Source organism: Hemitrygon akajei, chromosome 15 (assembly GCF_048418815.1).
Source record: "Hemitrygon akajei chromosome 15, sHemAka1.3, whole genome shotgun sequence".
In the NCBI taxonomy this organism is placed as follows: Eukaryota; Metazoa; Chordata; class Chondrichthyes; order Myliobatiformes; family Dasyatidae; genus Hemitrygon; species Hemitrygon akajei.
The window spans coordinates 38930765-38952264 of NC_133138.1; the positions used below are offsets into that span (position 1 = coordinate 38930765).

The following is a 21500-nucleotide window of genomic DNA, read 5'->3' on the forward strand; positions in this document are numbered from 1 at the left end:
TACATTTTATGTTATTGGTAATTTATAAACATTTTAATAATTTTCAGATATCTGCAAATATCAGCGATATATAAAATTGATAATATTACAAGCTTAGAATGACAGAAAGTGGAATTTCATAACCAGAAATTATTTCTGCCTGAGTTCTCTGGACAGTCTGTGTCAGTGTGGGAGCAGGGAGCTAGCACTATATTAACTGAGGACTGCTCACTGTTGAAGGCAAACTAAGTCCTTTCACACAATTTCTTCATGCAAAAGGTTGACTAATATCTCTGTTCACATGTAGATCAGGTGAGTGGGCAACAGAGCCTACATAGAGCAAACTTGACACTTGATAAAGTAAATTCTGATACAATGACATTAAATGTAGGTAATTCTCATAGAATGTAATCTAAGTAAATTATTCATCATCAGATAAAAAAATTAAAGGATGTTGATAGTCTAAGTATAGGTTCCATTAAAATAGATTCACAACATAACTTTCAAACAGATAAGGACTACTATACAGGTTGACCATCACGAATCCAGCACCATTGGGACCTGCAGAGTGCTGGATTAGTGAAAATGCTGAATTACAGAAGGATCACATTAAGCAATAGCTAACTGCCTCATCATACCTTTAAAATAGCATGTACATCAGTATGTTAGATAATAATGAAACAGAAATATTAAATGAGTAACAAGTGAAATTTTAATAAAATAATATACTGCACAGGCACAGATAAAACAAAAGGGTACATGTAAACGTACAGGAATTAACTTATACAGTACAGTTGAGCACGTCCGCTTCTAAAGTGAGCAGTTTAATGTACCTTCAGGCAAAGTTACATGTTTGCAAGAGTGGGGTTGTCAGGATCATCAACATCTTCATCTTGAAAAATGAGTGAAGCATCAGGAACTGGTGCTGAAACTGGCACAACAGTTTCTTCAAAAACTGTTGATTTTAGTGGCAGCACATCTGGGTGAGCAGAAGCAAAAGTCGGCGAAAGGAGTTCTTCGATACACCACATTTCACATAACCACCAGGCGGCCAGGGATTTGGCACTGGGCTCTTCCCTCTTCATTTGCAGTTAATGAGGGAATCCTTGTTAGTTTCTTTTCCTCCGCTTAGTAATATGCTTAAATTCAGCAGGTCGCCATGTCTGATCTGAGGTCGTAGGTAGAAGAGAAAGGAGCGCCGGCCTGGCAATGGCGGAGGGCAGTGCACGACTGCCAGCAGGCGGGCAAGAAGGTGGACTGTCCCAGCATTCTCCAGCTGCCCCACCGCAGGGAGGGTGAGACGGGCAGTTGCCAGGCGGCCTCACCTCACGCAAATGATATTAATAAATGCAGGAAAACAAGCAGGGATCGCCTGTCTGTGCTTATAAGAGTGCGCCAACACGTGAACAGATCTAGCGCAACCAAAATAATGCACAGCAGATTGGTACAGTGGCCAAGGAAATTTGAAATTACAGTGTGCAAAAAATTTGAAGTTAGTGCTGGATTATCGAAGGAATCGGATTACAGGTAGTCGGATTAGTGAAGGTCGACTGTATGATGAAATCGGAGTGCAAATTCTTTGCTATACAGGATACTTTTCTAGAGCTAAAGCAAAACGTATCTTGTGACAAAATTGCTTGTAACATTCTCTCTGTAACTAGCTTGCCTGGTGTTCAGCTCAGGAGAGATCATCATTGGCATTAGTTTTTAATTCATATTGCAATTAAAATCTGCAAGCAAAAGGAAAAAATAACTCTTACAAATGTAACAGGAAATTGCAATGCCAAAACAGAAAATGCCTGAAACTCTTGGCAAGTCAAGCAATGTCAGTGAGAAGAGAAACAGAACTGACTTTTCAGATCTAGCACCCATCATCTGAACTGAGGAAGTGAGAGATCAAGCAGTTTTAAACTGAGATGGAAGGCCCAGAGAGAGTAGAATTCTGTGATATATAAAGACAATAACTCCATTCACTCCTCTTCCCACAACCCTTTCCAATTTATCCATAAGAAAAACAACTGCTGTCCTTTTACCTAAGCCTTTCCCAACATGATTCCAGGATTGAATGGCTTGTCATATGAAAAGCGTATAATGGCTCTCAGCCTGTATTCACTGCAGTTCAGAAGAATGAGTGGTGACCTAATTGAGACCTATCAAATGCGAAAAGGCCTCGATTGGGGGGATGTGGAGAGGATGTTTCTTATGATGGAAGAGCTTAAGACAAGAGGGCATAACCTCAGAATAGAGGGGTGTTCCTTTAGAACAGAGATGAGGAGAAATTTCTTTAGTCAGAGAGTGGAGAATATGTGGAATCCATTACAACAGGTAGCTGTGGAGGCTGTCTTTAAAAACCCTCACTAATTTTTATAGATGCACCGTAGAAAGCATTCTTCTAGGGTGCATCACAACCTGGTATTGGAGTTGTCCTGTCCAAGACCAGAAGAAGCTGCAGAAGATCGTGAACACAGCCCAGCACATCACATAAACCAATCTTCCATCCTTGGAATCACTTTACACCACACGCTGTCGGAGCAGTGCTGCCTGGATAATCAAGGACACGACCCAACCAGCCAACACACTTTTTGTCCCACTTCCCTCCGGCAGAAGGTTCGGGAGCTTGAAGACTTGTACGGCCAGATTTGGGAACAGCTTCTTTCCAACTGCTGAACGGATCCTGACCTGGATCTGGGCCGTACTTTTCAAATATCTGGACCTGTCTCTTGCTTTCTTTGCACTACCTTACTTTCTCTTTTCTATTTTCTATTTATGATTTATAATTAAAATTTTTATTATATTTACTATCGATTTGTACTCCAGGGAGCGCGAAGCGCAGAATCAAATATTGTTGTGATGTTTGTATGCTCTAGTATCAATTGTTTGGTGACAATAAAGTAATAATAATAATATATATATAACACAAAGGTTGATACAGTATATTCTTGATTAATCAGGACACGAAGGAGTACGGAGAGAAGGCGGGAGATTGTGGCTGAGGGGGAAAGAGGATCAGTCATGATGAAATGACTTGATGGGCCAAATGGCCTAACTCTTCTCCTATATCTTATGGTCTTATATCTGAATACAACATTGTAGATGCAGCCACTATGTAACTTAAATCGAATTCTTGCATTCAGTGCTACCAATATGATCTCCTATTCATTTGAGAAACAAAATGATGGATGACTGAGTATCCTACATTGTAGAACACCTCTGTTCAGTATCTAAAAGTGATCCTGAACTGGGTGACAGTTTAGAGCGGAAAGGGGTTAAGGAGCCAGTGCAGAGTACCCCTGAGGTCAACTCCCTTCATAACAAGTATATCACTTTGGATACTGTCAGGGGGATGACCTAACACAGAAAAGTCACAGTGGTCAGATCTCTGGCACTAAGTCAGTCTCTGTGACTCAGGAGGGAAGGAGGGAGAAGAGGGCACATTGTGGTGATAGGGGATGTGTTCGTTAGGGGAATGGACGGGAAAATCTGTGGGTGAGAACTAGATTCCCGGATGGTATGTTGCTTCCCAGGTGCCAGCATCCAGGATATCTTGGATCAGTTGCTCAGCATTCTTAAATGGGATAGCCAGAAGTCATGGTCCACATAGGTACCAATGACATGGATGAGATGAATGATGAGGTTCTGCAATACGAAGTTCAGAGAGTTAGTTGCTAAGTGAAAGTGCAAGACCTGCAGGGTTGTGATCTCAGGATTGCTACCCATGACATGTGCCAGTGAGGCCAGAACTAGGAAGATTATACAATTTAATACATGGCTAAGCATGTAGGAGGGAGGGAATAAGATTTTTGGATCATTGGGCTCCCTTCTAGGGAAGGTGGGACTTGTACAGAAGGGATGGTTTGCACCTGAACAGGAGGGGAGCTAATATCCTTGCAGGAAGTTTGTTAATGCTGCATGGTGTGGTTTAAATTAGAGATACAGGGGGATGGGAACTGGAGTGCCAGAACAGTTATTGGAGAGATTGTGGAGGTAGATGATGGTAAGATCTCAGACAAAGTTAAGAATCCGAAGGTTGAGCATGGTGTGACTCGTACCCTGAACTGCCTATATTTCAATGCAACAAGTATTGTAGGAAAGGTGGAAAATAGTGTTGAAGATGAGGTAGCTGGTTTACAAATAGAGGCAATGTGAGGTGAGAAGAAGCTGTTGAAATGGCAAAATTGCAGTCAACAGGATGAGTAGCAATGTAAAGGCAGGCAAAATCGGAAAGGGTGAATACTGCACTGAAGGTGTTATAATATTTGAATGTGTGCTGTACACAGAATAAGGTAGATGAACTTACAGCACAGTTACAGATTGGCAAGTATGATGTTGTACGCATTACTAAATCATGACTGAAAGAAAGATTATAGCAGGGAGCTTAACGTCCAAGGATACATATTGTCTCAAAAGGACAGGTGGGTGTTGCTCTGTTGGTTAAAAATGAAATCAAATCATTATAAAGAAGTTACATAGGGTTGAAAGGTGCTGAACTATTGTGGATGGAGCAAAAGAACTGCAAAGGTAAAAAGACCCCAAAGGAAGTTGTATATAGACCCCAAACTGTAGTAAGGATGTGCCCTAGAAATTACAACATAAAGTAGAAAATGCATGCCAAAAGGACAATGTTGCAATCATTGTAAGGGATTTCAACATACAGGTAGATTGGGGAAATCAGGTTGGAGCTGGATTCCAGGAGGGAGGATTTTTTGAGTGCCTCTGAGATGGTTTTTTAGAGCATTTCATGATTGAGCCTCTCAAAGATCAGCTGTTCTGGATTGGGTGTTGTGCAATGAACCAGAATTGATTGGGGGTAGACAGATAGATGATACTTTATTGATCCCAAAGGAACACTCTAACAGGAGGGGGGTCATCATTTCCCCGGCTAAAGGTTGACTCATGAGAGCCTAATGGCCGAGGGTAAGAATAACCTCATATAGCATTCGTTGGAGCATTGCAGTTGTCTTAGCCTATTACTAAACATGCTCCTCTGTTTAGCCAAGGAGGCATGCAGAGAATGAGAAACATTGTCCAGATTTGCCAGGATTTTCTGTCATGTCCTTTGTTCTATGAAAGCCTCCATTGTGTCCAGTTTGATTCCTATAACAGGGCCTGCCTTTCTAATCAATTTATTGAGCCTGCTGGCATCACCTGTGTTGATGCCATTGCCCCAGAATACCACATTGTAGAAGATTGCACTGGTTACCGTAGTGGCTGATTGGTAGTACTGGTAAAATAACTCTTATGGGAAAGTGATCATAATATGATTGAATTCACCCGAAAGTTTAAGAGGTAAAAGCTAAAGTCAGATGTAATGGTATGGCAGTGGAGTAAAGGGAGTTACTGAGGCATGAGAGAGGATTTGACCAGAATTGATTAGAAATGAACACTAGTAAGGATGATAGCAGTGCAGCAATGGCTGAAATTTCTAGAAGCAATTCAGAAGGCACAGGATATATACATCACAAAGAGGAAGAAGTATTCAAAAGGAAAGATGACATAACCATGGCAAACAAGAGAAGTCAAAACCAACATAAAAATCAAACGGGGCATACAATAGAGCAACAATTAGTGGGAAATGAAAGGATTGGGAAGCCTTTAGAAACCAACAGAAGGCAACTAAAAAGTCATTAAGAAGTTAAAGATGCAATATGGAAGTAAGCTGGCCAATAATATTAGAGAACACCAGAAGTCTCTTTAGATACATAAAGTGTAAAAGAGAGGCGAGAGTAGATTTTGGACAGCTGGAGAATGATGCTGGAGAGGTAGATATAAGGGATAATTGCATCAGTTTTCACTGTGGAAGACATTAGCAGAAAGGTGGAAGTTCCAGGTGTCCGGGGTCACAAAGTGCCTGAAGTTTTCATAACTAGAGAGAAGATTGTTAGGAAACTGAAAGGTCTGAAGTTAGATAAGTCACCTGGACCAGATGGTGTAGATACCAGGGCTCTGAAGAGCTCATGGAGGTACTAGATTCTGGAATGGTTCCTGAGGACTGGAAAATTGTAATGTCACTCCACTCCTCAAGAAGGGAGAGAGACTGAAGAAAGGAAAATATAGGCCAGTTAGTCTGACTTCAGTGGTTGGCAAGATGTTGGAGCTGATTATTAAGGATCACATCTCAGGGTAACTGAAGGCACATGATAAAGTAGGTCATAGTCAGCATGATTTTGTCAATGGAAACTCTTGCCTGACAAATCTGTTGGAATTCTTTGAAGAAATAACAAGCAGGATAAACGAAGTAGAATTGGCTGATGTTGTGTACTTGGACTTTCAAGTAGCCTTTGACAAGTTGCCACAAGAGACTGTTTTACAAGTTACAAGCCCATGGTATTGTAGGAACTAATCCAGGATGGATAAAGTAGTGGCTGATTGGTAGTAGGCAAAGAGGGGAAATAAAGAGAGCTTTTCCTGGTGGGCTGCTGATGAGTAGTGATATTCCACAGGGGTTGTGTTGGGATCAATTCTTTTTACATTATATGTCAATGGTTTGGATGATGGAATCGATGGTTTTGCTGCCAAGTTTGCAGATGATATGAAGATAGTTTTGAGGAAGTAGAGAAGCTATAGGACAGACAGATTTGGAGAATGGACATAGAAATGGCAGTTGGAATATAATGTTAGGAATTGTATGGTTATGCACTTTGATAGAAGAAATGAAATGGTTGATTATTTTCTAAATGGAGAGAAAAATACAAAAAACTGTGATACAAAGGGACTTGGTAGACCTTGTGCAGCATTCCTGAAAGGTTAATGTGCAGGTTGAGTCTGTGGTGAGGAAGGCAAATACAATGTTGACATTCATTTCCAGAGGACTAAAATATAAAAGCAAGGATATAATGTTGAGACTTTATAAAGCACTGTTGAGAACAAACTTGGAGTATTGTGAGCAGTTTTGGTCCCCTTATCTTTGAAAGGATGTGCTGAAACTGGAAAGGGTTCAAAGGAGGCTCACGAAAATGATTCCAGGATGAATTGCCTATCATATGAAGAGTGTTTGATAGCTGTAAGCTTGTATTCACTAAAATTCAGAAGAAAGAGGGGTGACTCTATTGCAACCTATCAAATGGTGAAATGCCTTGATAGAGTGGAATTGGAGAGGATGTTTCTTATTTTGGGAGAATTTAAAACCCAAGGACACAGCCACATTATAGAGGGGCTTTTAGAATGGAGTTGAGGTATTTCTTTAGCCAGAGAGTGGTAAATCTGTGGAATTTATTGCCACAGGTAGATGTGTAGGCCGTCTTTATGTATATTTAAGGCAAAGTTTGATTGATTCTTGATTGGTCAGAACATGAAAGGATATGGGGAGAACGCAGGAGATTGGGGCTGAAAAAAAATTGGATCAGTAATGTTGAAATGGTAGAGCAGACTTGATGGGCCAAATGGCCTAATTCTGCTCTTATTACTTGAGGTCTTATAGTCTTATATGATTTCTTTACCATGATATCAGCTTGTGTTATCACATTCAGGTTGCTATCCCCTGTACATAAATAATCTTAAAGGTCCTGCCATGTACTATATATTTTTCTCTTGCAATGACTTTCCAATTTGCAATACCTCATACCTCATATCTTTATCCCAGCCACCCTGTTCATGGACTGTTTGTTCCACTCCCATCAGAGAAGTTGTGGTCTACCATCCATGCCAGGATCACCAAACAAAACAGTTACCTTTCCCAAACAGTATGGCTGATCAACCTCACCACTCAATAACCGATTATTCCATAACTCCCCACTACCACTACTTTATCATTTCCTGCCAGAGCCACATTATGTACTGAAACTTCTGCATCTAGTGTCACTTTATGTACATACATTCGATGTATATAAGCTATTTTACGCATTTATATTTATGTTGTGTTTTTTTTAGAATTGCATTCTTCATCTTAGTTTTTATTTGTTCAGCACTGGATCTGGAATATCAATTATTTTGCTCTCCTTTACACTTGGGTACTGGAAATGAGATGAAACAATCTTGAATCCTTATTTTTATAAAGTGTATTCATTCATGTAATATGAATATTGCTGTTATGCTGGCGTTTATGTTAAAAGAACCAACCATATGTCCTACTGATACTTAACAATGCTTTGGGCAATATTGTGCCTCTTCCAGATAATCAGAATTAACAATAGAAAATCTATGCAACCTACATTGATCTACTTACTGAGAATTGTCTACTGCATCACTTTTTTTTTTACCCTACATTTAGGAGAAAACAGCAGGGGATGGCAAAGAAACAGAGGTAGCCCTCCCAGCCTATCTGCTGAATGCTTAGCCCTAGATAGAAGTGGGATGCCTGAAGACATGTCAATTAGAGAAGATGGAAGTCAATCCTTAACACAAGAGATTCTGCAAATACTGGAAATCCAGAGCAACAGACATAAAATGCTGGAGGAATTCAGCAGGTCATGTTGCATTTGTAGAGGGGAATAAATAGTTATGTCAAATCTAAGGTGAATCTTCACTTGTGAGTATGTTGGGATCATCTATTGTATCCAATGCTCTCAGTGTGACCTCCTCTACATTGGTTAGACCTGACGTAGATTGGGAGGAATACATTATCGAGCATCTGTGCTCCTAATGGCACAAAAGACAAGATCTCCAAGTGGCCACCCATTTCACTTCAAAACTGTGAGCACTTTCAGTTTCATAGATCCAAAGGGGATTACCCTTAGGATATCTTGACAACTGGATCAAGTATCTAAGTATCCTGTGTTCACCTTTGCTGACCCCATGTGTTACAAAAGATAGAATCTATTGGAAGAAAATTTCATGTTCAAGGTTGCTCAATGATAAGCTCATGAATATTTAATACAACAGGAGTTTTGTATTATCATTAGTTGTTTACTTGATACAAATTTCTCAATTTGCTAATTATATTTCAGGAATAGCAGATGTTCTGCAAGTGTGTGAAACCGAGTGCCTATTAGATACAAATAGTGGGAAATCCTGTGTTGCAAGACTACACAGATCTTCCAGTACCTATGGTGCTAGCTCTGACTTCCTGAGATATTGGAAAATTTGTGCACAGCAGATGGTTTAGTATTTTTGTCCTGTACATCTCTCTGATCAAGGATCAGCCATGATTGGACGCTGGAGCAGACTCAATAGGCCAAATGGCCTAATTCTGCTCCAATATCTTATGTCCATATGGTCTTATTCATCATTTTCAGGTATGTCAAGAGCAGGCTGCTATCCTGCAGCTTCTGGAGTTGTCTATCCTGTTGTGAGTCCTGCAATATGCTGCACGAGCAGCCATCTTTATTGGTTCCTGCTAAATTCAGAAAGCAATTGTACAATTCATTTTCTGTTGAAGGTGAACAAGGATTTGTGTTGACAAAATTAACTTAATACTTTCATAATGTATAAAGTTTTCTAAGCAATTCAACACAGCTCCAGAAAAGGTAATCCTTTGTAGAGATAACTAATCCACCTTCTATTAAACAAATTTGTTCTCAGCTTTGTTTGTTAACTTCTTTGTCAGTCCAACGCCATGCCACTAGTGGCAAGCTCCATAGAATAAGGGGAACCTATACAAACCTAAATTCAGAACTTATTATATTTTACAAACTGCTGTTAAATCATTCTTATGAAACGTAATATTTAAAACAACAATTCACCCCTCTTTGATTCTCAAATACTTCTTATTTTGCTTGTGTTGGAAGCAGAATTAAATGATTTCAACCTGAAAATATATTTTTTCTGTATATTTAGTTCCATTATCTACTTCAAGAAATATCTGAGATTCTAGGATCTAATTTCCCTAGCTACTATATTCTGCATGATAAGTATTTGAAATTTTACCTATGAATATAAAAGTGTTGAGGATAAAAAATGATTTCATCACCAATATGCCTTCATTTTCCATTTTGAGATTAATGGATATGTTGTAGTGCAAATGGCTATCATTTTTGCTGCTCACATTTATTACTCTCTGTATGAGGTACTCTCCAAATTCATATTAGTTTATTCTTACAATATATTTGTTTCTAGCAGACAATCATTTTCCTGTAACATGTAAGATGGTTCTAAACTAAATCAGTTAATTTTTATGGTTGGTTGAAACGTTCTGTCATAAGCAATGCATCTTACATTTATAAAAACTATTGTGACTCCTCGAAAACTCACCAAATCTTGAATATCTGACAAGGCATGTTAGGTAGTTCTGTGCATTATGTGTGATCTCCCTAAATCTCAACATAACTTTAACACAGTTCTGTGTATTGCATTATTTTTATGTTTATATTTCTTCAGTGTATTGGCTAATTATTTGAAGAGGTTAGTGCACTGTTACTATTTGATATGCATGTGAGTGGTTGAAATTGTGACCGATTGATTTCTGGACAAGTATGTGGGAGAAAAATTAATTTGGATAGAAAGGGAAAAATCCAAGTAATAATTTTATGGCTGAAACCTAGGCGCATTGGAGATGCAGATAGGTTTCAGAATCCATGTAGACTAAAAGCGAAAGTACAGAATCCATTTACAGTGACATTAATATTAAATGGCTATCCTAGTAACTAGATGATAGGATAAATGGAATGGAAATTCTGCCACAGTTATACTGTATAAATAATTTATCAGCTCACATTTGTGTTACCACATGTTTATTATGAAACTGCACCCTCATAAGCTAAGTGAACTTCTGTTGGAAAAAATGGGTTATAGGTTCTATGCTTATGAGGTAAAATGATTGCACAATACAGTGAAACTTTACAGTGTCTACATAGAACACAAACAGTCAAGTGTTGATTGTTGTGATTTTAGAAAAGAATTATCTGTAAATATCAGGAGAATTTCATGGTTCTGGGGCTACACTTGCTGGAGTTCAGAAGAAAGGAGGGGGGATCGCATTCAAATCTATCAAATATCGAAAGACCTGTGTTAGAATGTACATGGGAAAAATGTTTCCTATATCGAGGGGGGGTGTAGTCTAAGACTAGAGGGCTCAGCCTTAGAATGCAAGGGTGTCCCTTTAGAACAGAAATGAATATATTTAACCAGAGCGTTGTGACTGTGGAATTCATTGCTACAGATGGCTGTAGAGATCAAGTCATAGGGTATATTTAAGGTGGAGGTTGATCTGTTCTTGATTAATAAGGATGTCAAAGGTTACATGGAGAAGGCAGGAGAATGGGGTTGTGAAGAATAATAAATCAGGCATGGCTGAATGGCAGACTGGACTCGATGAGATGAATGGCCCAATTGTATATCTACAGTAGGTTGTATGCTATTATTGTATTCATAGAATTACATTTCATGCAGGTGAAACAATTTAAGATAAAGACATTTAATGATAAATGCAGAGCTATGATTTTCAGGGGAGTAGTTAGCAGGAACTCCTTAAGCAAAAGCAATAAATGCCATCTCAGCTAACTCTTATTTAGAGACTGATAGATCATACTAAGCAGAGTAACTAAAGGATCTGGAACCAAACTGGTATTTGGTAACAAGACAACTATGGTTTTATTCTTTAATGGTTTTCTTACTTACTGCCAGTTACATCTGTAACATCTGACAGCCCTCCACCCTATCCATAACACCCACAACTATTTACTAACACATCCTTCCACTTCCTTATCCAGGTCATTTATAAAAATCATGAAGAGAATGGGCCCCAGAACAGATCCCTGAGTCACACTACCGGTCACCAAACTCCATGCAGAAATCCTCGCATCTACAACCACTCTTTGCCTTCTGTGGGTAAGCTAATTCTGGCTGCACAAATCAATGTTCCCTTGGATCCCATGCCTCCTTACTTTCTCAATAAGCCTTGCATGCAGTACCTTATCAAATGCCTTGATGAAATCAATATACACTACATCTACTGTTCTACTTTCATCAATGTGTTTAGTCACATCATCAAAAAATTCAAACAGGCTTAAAAGATACGACCTGCCTTTCACAAAGCCATGCTGACTATTCCTAATCATATCATGCCTCTTCAAATGTTCATAGATCCTGCCTCTCAAGATCATTTTCATCATTTTACCAACCACTGAAGTAAGACTCACTGATCTATAATTTTGGGGGCTATCTCTACTCCCTTTCTTGAATAACCCTCCAATCCTCCAGAACCTCTCCTGTCCGCATTGATGATACAATGTTGATCACCAGAGGCTCAGCAATCTCCCCCCTCACCTCCCACAGCAGCCTAGGGTACAACTCGTCCAGTCCCGGAGACTTATCCAGTTTGATGCTTTGCAAAAGTTCCAGCACATCCTTTTTCTTACTATCTATATGCTCAAGCTTTTCAGTCAGCTGTAAGTCATCCCCACAATCGCCAAGGTCCTTTTCCATAGTGAATGCTGAAGCAAAATATTCATTAAGTATCTCTGCTCTCTTCTCTGGTTCCATATACACTTTTCCACTGTCACATTTGATCAGTCCTATTCTCTCATGTCTTATCCTCTTGCTTTTCACATACTTGTAGAATGCTTTGGGGTTTTCCTTAATCCTGCTCGTCAAGGCCTTCTTATGGCCCCTTTTGGCTCTCCTAATTTGATTCTTAAGCTCCTTCCTGTTAGCCTTATAATCCTCTAGATCTCTATCATTACCTAGCTTTCGGAACCTTTCATAAGCTCTTCTTTATGTCTTGACTAAATTTTTAACAGCCTTAGTACACCAGGGTTCTTGTACCCTACCATCCTTTCCCTGTCTCATTGGAACATACCTATGCAGATTGCCACTCAAATATCCCCTGAACAGTTACACATATCTGCCATACATTTCCCTGAGAACATCTGTTCCTAATTTATGCTTCCACGTCCCTGCCTAATAGCTTCATATTTCCCCTTACTCCAATTAAACACTTTCCTAACTTATCCCTCTCCAATGCAATAGTAAAGGAGATAGAATTTTGATAACAATCTCCAAAATGCTCTCCCACTGACATACCTGACACCTGACCAGGTTAACTTCCCAATACCAGATCAAGTATAGCCTCTTCTCTTGTAAGCTTATCTACATATTCTGTCAGGAAACCTTCCTGAACACACCTTACAAACTCTACCCCATCTAAACCCCTTGCTGTAGGGAGATGCTAATCAATATTTGGGAAATTAAAATGTCCCACCACAACTACCCTGATATTATTACACCTTTCCAGAATCTGTCTCCCTATCTGCTCCTCAATGTCCCTGTTACTATTGGGTGGTCTATAAAAAACACCAGGTAGAGTTATTGACACCTTCCTGTTTCTAATTTCCAGCCACAGAGACTGAGAAGACAATTCCACCCTGACTTCCTCCTTTTCTGCAGCCATGACATTATCTCTGATCAGCAGTACCACACACCCACCTCTTTTGCCTCCCTCCCTGTCCTTTCTGAAACATCCATAGCTTGGCACTCTAAGTAATCTTTCTTGCCCCTGAGCCATCCAAGTCTCTGTAATGGCCACAAAATCACAGCTCTAAGTACTGATTCATGCTTTAAGCTCAGCCGCTTTATTCATGATGCTTCTTGCATTAAAATAGACACATCTTAAGCCATCAGTCTGAGTGTATCCCTTCTCTATTACCTGCTTATCCACCCTCTTGCACTGTCTCCAAGCTTTCTCTATTTGTGAGCCAACCGCCCCTTCCTCTGTCTCTTCAGTTCAGTTCCCACCCCCCAGTAATTCTAGTTCAAACTCTCCCCAATAGCCTTAGCAAACCTTCCTGCCAGGACATTGGTCCCCATCCAGTGCAACCCATCCTTTTTGTACAGGTCGCACCTACCCCAGAAGAGGTTCCTATGAATTAATCCACTTAATAATAGATGAATTAATCTACTTTGTGTAGTAATGTGTCAATTTTGGCAGTGGCTATTAATGGTGGGTTAATAGTACATTGCTTCCACAACAATGACCAAAAATCACTCACACTTCTATTGTTCTACAATGTCAAATTAAATATGCTATGTACATGATCTAGAGGCACGCAGCACTGAAAAAGGCCATTTGTCGCTCGATGATGAACTACCTAACTACATTACCTCACCATGATCAGCTACTGCTTTACGTTAATCTTATTTGCCAAAACTTGGTCCACCACCTTCTATGAATCGTCATATTATGACTCACCTAAAATTTTCCTGAATATACGATAGTACCCATTTCCATAACCCACTGAGGTAATGTGTACTTGATCCAACCATACTGTGTATTGAGTGAATAAATTCTTCCTTAGAGTACTTTCAAACTTCCTGCCCCAACTCTAAACCAATGAATTTTGTAAGCAGTCTACATTCAATTTTCTATCTTCAGCCGACATTCTTCTTGTTGAAGATGTGGCTTTCTTCTTTTAATGATGTATTCGTGAAATTGACAATGGGATAGTTGCATGGTCTCTGTTGTAGCAAGGATTCAGTCTCAAGCTGTGGTGTTCATTGTTTGCAGCTGTCCAGGAGAGATGTGTCAGACTCAGTACCAGAGGTAGTGTGGCATGGCATCCATGCTGGCATTGGTGTTGCCCTTCAATGTTTGCTTGGTGGAAGACAAGCTATATTGTGTTTGAGTGCTGGTTCTGTAAAGTTCATGGACTCAGGGACGTATACTACAGTTTTTTGTTCGACTGTACTTTGCTGCTGTCTTATATGTATTATAGGTGCCACACACTGTGCATGATCATTGATATTCTGTTTTGCACTTTGGCTGCATCATAATACTGTTTGGTTTGGCTGTATTCATGGTATTCATGTATGGTTGAATGACAATTAAACTTGAACTTGAAATTGAACTTAATGGCTGCAAAGTCTTTTTTGTCTGTTATAAGCATAGTATTCTATTTGTCATCAATTCTTCTCCAAGGATCATCACCTTGTCATGGTAGAGAGCTTGTGAGTTATTGAGATCTCAAGAACAATACAGTCTAGAGTTTAGCCATCTAACACCTGGTAGGGTTATCTATGGCAGTAAGGTCAAGGGGAGGTTCTAGACAAAGAACGATCCAACTAAGACCTCACAGATGGAGCTGGCAGAGGATAATGACACATCATAATGGCAGTGAAGGGTACCCAGTCTTCTTGAATTCCATGCCACTGAACCTTGACTCTGAACTGTTAAGGGCCATATGTGGCAGCCCGTGTATCAGCCTCCCCATGTGAAACAAAGTCACACACAGGCATTCTTCATTAAGAGGATCATTAGGAAGCTGAATATTTGGATCTCAGATTGGCCTCTGCGGGCAACTGAGGACCCGTTAATGGACAATCACTTAAGAGAACATCATAGTCAACTTCAGATATCACACAACTATTTGTCATTGAAGCCTCAAAATTGTACAGTTAACACATCCCAACAATTGATTTATTTAAATAATGTTCTTGTACTTTATGATTTTGCCTTAAGTTATTGCAAATCAAGAAGTGGTCACAAATGATAAAACATGTGTATATTCAATTTGCTCATATCTCATATTTCTTAATATGTGGAGATGAACACAACTGATAGCTGCACAGCTATTTTGCTCTGCTGGCCTATATCTCTATTCTTCAGAAGAAAATGAATTTGCATAGCTGATTAATTTAAATGTAAATTGCCTTTGATGGTATTTACCTTCATTTAAACTATAACTGCAGTTTATTTTGATAAATTTGAGATTTACTTTCCTATTCATAATTAAATACACCTTGCTTAAATATGCTAGTAAGAAATGTTCTTTTGTCTTGTAATTATCCTCTCATTTGAAGTTGTACTGTCTGCTTAGTAATTTTCTTGAAACTAGTTGATCCTGTCTGGCTGATTAAAATTGCATCCCTCCATCCTCTTGATGAATATTTAATTTAGATTTTACTAACATAATTAATTGTTTGTGTGTTCCCATCATCTTCACCTCTAATTATTAGGATGGCTTGATTTGGAGTTACATAATCCCATCCAGATCCATGTTTGCTAAATTGCATTATACTGGAAAATGAGGATTTTGTTTCAGAGGTTAATCCACTGAGTGTGGGATCCACCTAAACTTTATACTGCAACCATACTAACAAAGAAGCAATAAGCAACCAGTATTGGGGACTGTGTTGTGGAGCTTTTATCCAAACCACAGGATTTAATTTTCAGAGCAGTCAGCATAATTTTCAATTTTTTTAAGAAATAAAAGGTGAGTTGAAGCCTGTAATTGAATGTCTTTCAACAACTGAAAGTATAACTGTAGGGAATAAAGGATCTGAAGTTCCCAACTACTCTAAGAAGAATACTTATCACCTTGGCACCTACTGTAAGAAGCACAAGGTAAAATGCTGTAATAGTGCTAACATCAACCACCATGAAGAGATTGAGAGGCTGACTATGACACATAGTTACTCCTGCCTTCCAGATAACCTCAACCCACTGCGAGTTACCTACCCCTAATACAGGTCCAAGGCAGGCACTTTCTCCCTAGCCCTAGACACATCCCAGGAGAATCTGGATAGAAAGGTACACATCTATGACTATTGATGTTGAATAAATCTCCTTCTTTAAGAGTATAATTGTAAGCACATTCAACTCCAAACTCCTAGCCATGGGACTGAACACTTCCCTTAACAAGTGGATCTGTGACGGACTGACAAACAGACCACACTCAGTAAGATTAGGCAGCAACATCACCACCACGATCATTTTCAACATCCAGCTCCCTTCTTGACAGTCTATGCACATGACTGCACAGTGAGATTCTGCTCGAACACAATCTACAAATTTACAGATGATAGCAACATAGTGTGCGACAGCTCAGATAACAATGAATTGGAGTACAGGAAGGAGATAACGAGCCTAGAGACATAGAGTTATGATAACAATCTTTCCCTCAATGTCAACAAACAGCTAGTCATTGACTTCAGGAAGGAGGCAATGCATAATCTCCTGTTTATGTCAACAGTTCTGTGCTTGAGCATATTGGGAGCCACAAGTGTCTAGGAGTCAGCATCACCTGTAAGTACCCTGTTCTGGTTCATACATATTGATGCCCTGAACAAGAAAACTCACCTTTATCTCTACATTCAGTTCAGGCAGAAAAAAGCCTGCAAGGAAAGTATTCTACCCATGACCAGGAAAAAAATAAAGCTTGTAACAAGTCAAAGAATGAAGTCTATAATGTTACCAGAAATCTCTGTAGACCTGCAGATTGGGAATATTTTAGAACTCAGTGAAGATTCATTAAAGGAGAAACAAAGAACTGATAAAGAAAGGGAAGATAGAATATGAAAACTAACTTAAGAAAGAGTAAAAACAAATGGATGTACAGTAAGTGATCTTATGGGAATGCAAGTTCAAGAAGTACACTGTGTGAAACAGTGGTTTTAATAGGAGCAGGAGAATCAAAATAGGGAATGAAGAAGTAGCAGCCCAATTAAACAAGTAGACTTTGTCTTGAAGGAAGTGGACATGACACAAGAAACATGCCTGAAATACTGAAGAACCAAAGGTCGGTGAGAATGTGGAAGGAAAGACTATTAGTGACAGTAAAGCAAAAATATACTAAGACAGTATTTTCCCTTTCCCCCCACCCAGGATATATCCTCTTCTCATTGCTACCATTAAAGGGGAGGTATAGGAGCCTAAAGTCACCCACACAGTGTTTAAGGAACAACTTCTTCTTTCCTTCCTGCTATCAGATTTCTGAATGGACAATGAACGCATGGACACTACCTCAGTATTATTTTCATTTTTTTCACTAGTTATTTAACTTAATTATACTGTATGTACAGTACAAATTTTTAATTGTAATTTATAGTTGTTATTATTATGTACTTCAATGTATTGCTGTCACAAAATAAAAAAAAATTCACAACATGCAAGACTGTGCAAAAGTCTAAGACACATTTATATAGCTGGGGTGCCTAAGACTTTGGCGAAACGCTAAACGTGAATGAGTAAGTTATGTCAATAATCTTCAGTTTGGAGACACTTGTCTGAAATCCCTCACCTGTGTGACGTTTAAGGCTGCCCTTAACAGAAATAAACAAAGGTACATATAATTTGTTAATAGTTTGAATCAATATAAGTATAGAGGGATCTTGCAGTATAAGTCCAGAGCTCACTGAAAGTAGCAATGCAAATGGATAGACTTAAGCGATGGGCATTGTTTGCCTTAATTGGTCATGCTGTTGAATGTAAAACAAAGAAGTCATGTTGCAGCTGTATAAAACTTTTGTTAGGCTACATTTCGATTATGGTCTGCATTCTGGTCACCATTTTACAAGAATGATGTAGGGGTTTTGAGGATGGTTCAGAATAGGTTCACGGGGATGTTGCTGGGATTAGAAAGTATTAGCTATAAGGAGAGTTAGGACAAAATTTTATTGTTCACTCTAGATCATTGGTGGGGAGTGGGGTGGCGAGGGGTGACCTGATAGAAGAATATAAAATTATGAGAGGTATAAATAGGGTAGATAGTCAGAAACCTTTCCTCACGGTACAAGTTTCACATACTAAGAAACATGTATTGAAGGGGAGAGGGAAAAGTTTAAAGTAGATTAGTGGAAAGTACCAGTGAACGGTCTTGGCCTGAAACATTCACTCTTTATTCCTTTCCACAGACCCTGCCTGAGTTCCTCCAGTATCTTGAGTGTTTTGCTCTGGATTTCTAGTATCTGCAGAATCTCTTGTGTTTAACGCAATTTGTTTTATTTATACAGGAAGCACTAAGCACCCGGAAAGCACTACCAAGGGAAATGGTGGATGGAATATAGTAACAAAGTTTAAGAGGCATTTAGATGCAGGATCAGGCAGGAAATGGAAGGATATAGACGACATGAAGGCAGATAGGCAATTTGAATTGACATCAGGGTTGAAACAGACATGATGGGTTGAAGGTCCATTTCCTGCACTGCTCTCATTGATGTTCAACTGTATGTTAGATGTTATCATCCTTTTAAGATATTTTAATATAAAACAGAGTTCAGAAGAAGATAGCACCAGTGAACAATGTGACCAAGGGTGGCTTCCTCCAGTTGGTTCACAAAACTACTTCTTTTATTCCTTTTAAGATTTCTTTTTCTTTCATATATTGTTGTTGTTGGAGCCTATGATCTACATGTTGTGGTGTGTTTTTGGGCTGACTGAGGGATCTGGTGTTTTAGGCTGATTGAGGGATCAAGGTGTTCGTTCAGGTGTCAGACAAATTGTGTGGCCTGAAGCCAAGATGTCAGGAGATGAAGCATGAGCCAATGAGCAACTCCATTTCTCACTGATCTTGCTGATTAAAGCGTCGAGGAAGATTTAAATCATGAGGTGAGTGCGGAAGGTGAATGGCTGTAGAAAGACTAGACTTGCAAGCAACATTCCTATTGCATCTCCTTTTACATTTCAGTTTGACTTCATTTCTCTTAACTCAATTTGCAATGTAGGCTAAAAAATTGTAATGCTAATCACTTGGTTTATTGCATGGTATATTTCATTGTACAAGTGTAGACAGATAGGCATGTCTTTCAGTCTTTCATTTATAAATATATTTCTTTTCTCTTTTTCATACAAAAAAAACAAGTTTCTCATATTATTCTATATTACATTTGAGTGCTGTATATATCCTGAAGTCCCTGTACATCCACCACACAGTTAGAAACCAGATGTCTATGAGGAAGCTAAAATATTCTGTTTTTCATGGGACTCTGAAGTATGAATAGAAAATGGGAGCTATCTTAACATGAAAGGCATTTATGCAGAAGCACACAGTTAGTATTTCATGGCAATGATCTTCCATCAAAATAAAATAAAGTGGGAAAGCATGTAAGAAGATAGAGTTTGAAAGAACAAAGAATGACAGAAGATGAATGAAGATAGATGCTGATCCAATAGTCCTGGTGCCAGATGGCAAAATGAAACAGTGAGCGGTTGTTAACTGCAGAAGACTTATTTGGAAAAGTGTAAATATGGGATGAATGAGGACAAAGGGGAGAGCAGAAACCAGTTTTGGAACTGTTAGATGCAGGGCAATGCATTTCCCAGAAAGCAAAAATAAGAGTTTCAAAATGCTCTGTAGATCTGGTCATATCTGTGGAGAAAGGAAGGCTGAGTTAACAACATAGATTAATGTATTTTTGTAGGATTATTTGATTTTGATCTATTTAATGAAGTCCAAGAGTTAGAATATACAAACATTTGTAAATGCGCTATCAATCTACCATTCTGTCTGTAGGAGCAATTCCAGTATCTATAGAATATCGTAAGAAGCAGACCATAGAAGGATTGGAGGAAGACTTAACTCTTCTGCATTTGAGCATACAATGCAATCCAATACAATTTTGGCTGTTTCTCTATATTAATAGCACACAGCTGCTCTCACATCTTAAAGCCTTTTATGTCCAGCATCATGACTATCTGACTAAAGTATAGGTATAAATCTGTTCATCTAAATGGGTAAATAAATCGATTTATTATTGTCACATGCATTGAGGTACAGTATGCAACTTTGTCTTGGTTGGTATCCATTCAGATAATTTTAGTATATCAGTGTACTGGGATAGTACAAGGGAAGGCAATAATAAAAAACAGTATTAAAAGAGAAAATGCAGTGCAGGCAGTCAGTAAGGTGCAAGACCATAACTAGGTAGATTTTGATGTAATAGTCAATTTAATCATATTGCAACACCATTCCAAAGTCTTATAACAGGAGGAGAGGGGTTGTGCTTGAGCCTGACAGCAAATGTTTCCATGCTTTTGTATCTTCTGCATTCTGGGAGGGCAGAGAAGAAAGAATGTGGGTTCATTGATTATTTTGGCTGTTTTACTAATGCAGCTGAATATGTAGACAGAGTCCATGGGGAAGAGGCTCTTTCTGTGATGTGCTGATCTGTGTCTCCAACTCTCTGCAGCTTCAAGGGCAGTTGCCATACCATGCCAAGATGCATCTGTTTGCTTTCCCTGGTGTATCAATAAACATCGGTGAGAGTCAATGGAGACAAGCCAAATTTATTTAGCCTCCTGGAGAAGTAGAGGTGCTAGTGTGAGTGTTCCTTCTTTCCCATGGCATCTACGTTGATTGACTAGGAAAGGCTATTAAGGATATTCACTCTTTGGAACTTAAAGCTTTCTCTATATCAAACACAATCAAAAGATTGGATTGTAATTGACTGGATGTATGATATTTATCAGAATCAGAATTGGAATCAGGTTTAATATCACTGGCAAACAGTACTGTGCAAATGTCTTATACAGAATATATATATAACTAGATGTGCCTTAGAATTTTGCACAGTACTCTAGATGTTGCCAATTAAGCAAAATCAGAAAAAATAGAATAGCAGCATCCATCACCAAAGCTCTTCACCACCCAAGCCATGCCCTTTTCTCACTGCTGCCATCAAGTAGAAGGTACAAGTGCCACAGGACTCACAACACCAGGTTCAAGAACAGTTACTACCCTTCACCCATCAGGCTCTTGAACAAAAGGGGTTAACTACACTCACTTAAGGATTCTTTTATCTCATTATTTCATGCTCCTTATTTATTGCAACTTTTTATATCCTCTTTTGCACAGTTTGTTGGCCATTGATCCTGATTAAAGTGACTGCTCTAAATATTTGTTAAGTATTGCCACAGTAAAAGAATGTCAGAGTTGTAT

General features: G+C 38.9%; 1 protein-coding gene and 1 long non-coding RNA gene across 4 annotated transcripts in view; one reads left to right on the forward strand and one right to left on the reverse strand.

Annotated features, from left to right (window-relative positions):
* Positions 1-14693, forward strand: part of LOC140739254 (uncharacterized) — a 52287-nt gene extending 37594 nt beyond the window's left edge. For all 3 annotated transcript variants that reach the window (XR_012101589.1, XR_012101590.1, XR_012101591.1), the window contains one exon: positions 8186-14693. This is a non-coding gene — a long non-coding RNA (uncharacterized lncRNA). The remainder of the gene's footprint in view (positions 1-8185) is intronic.
* The window catches only part of LOC140739553 (protocadherin Fat 4-like), a 290758-nt gene that overhangs the window by 198186 nt on the left and 71072 nt on the right, over positions 1-21500 (reverse strand). The gene's annotated exons all lie outside the window — the stretch shown is intronic.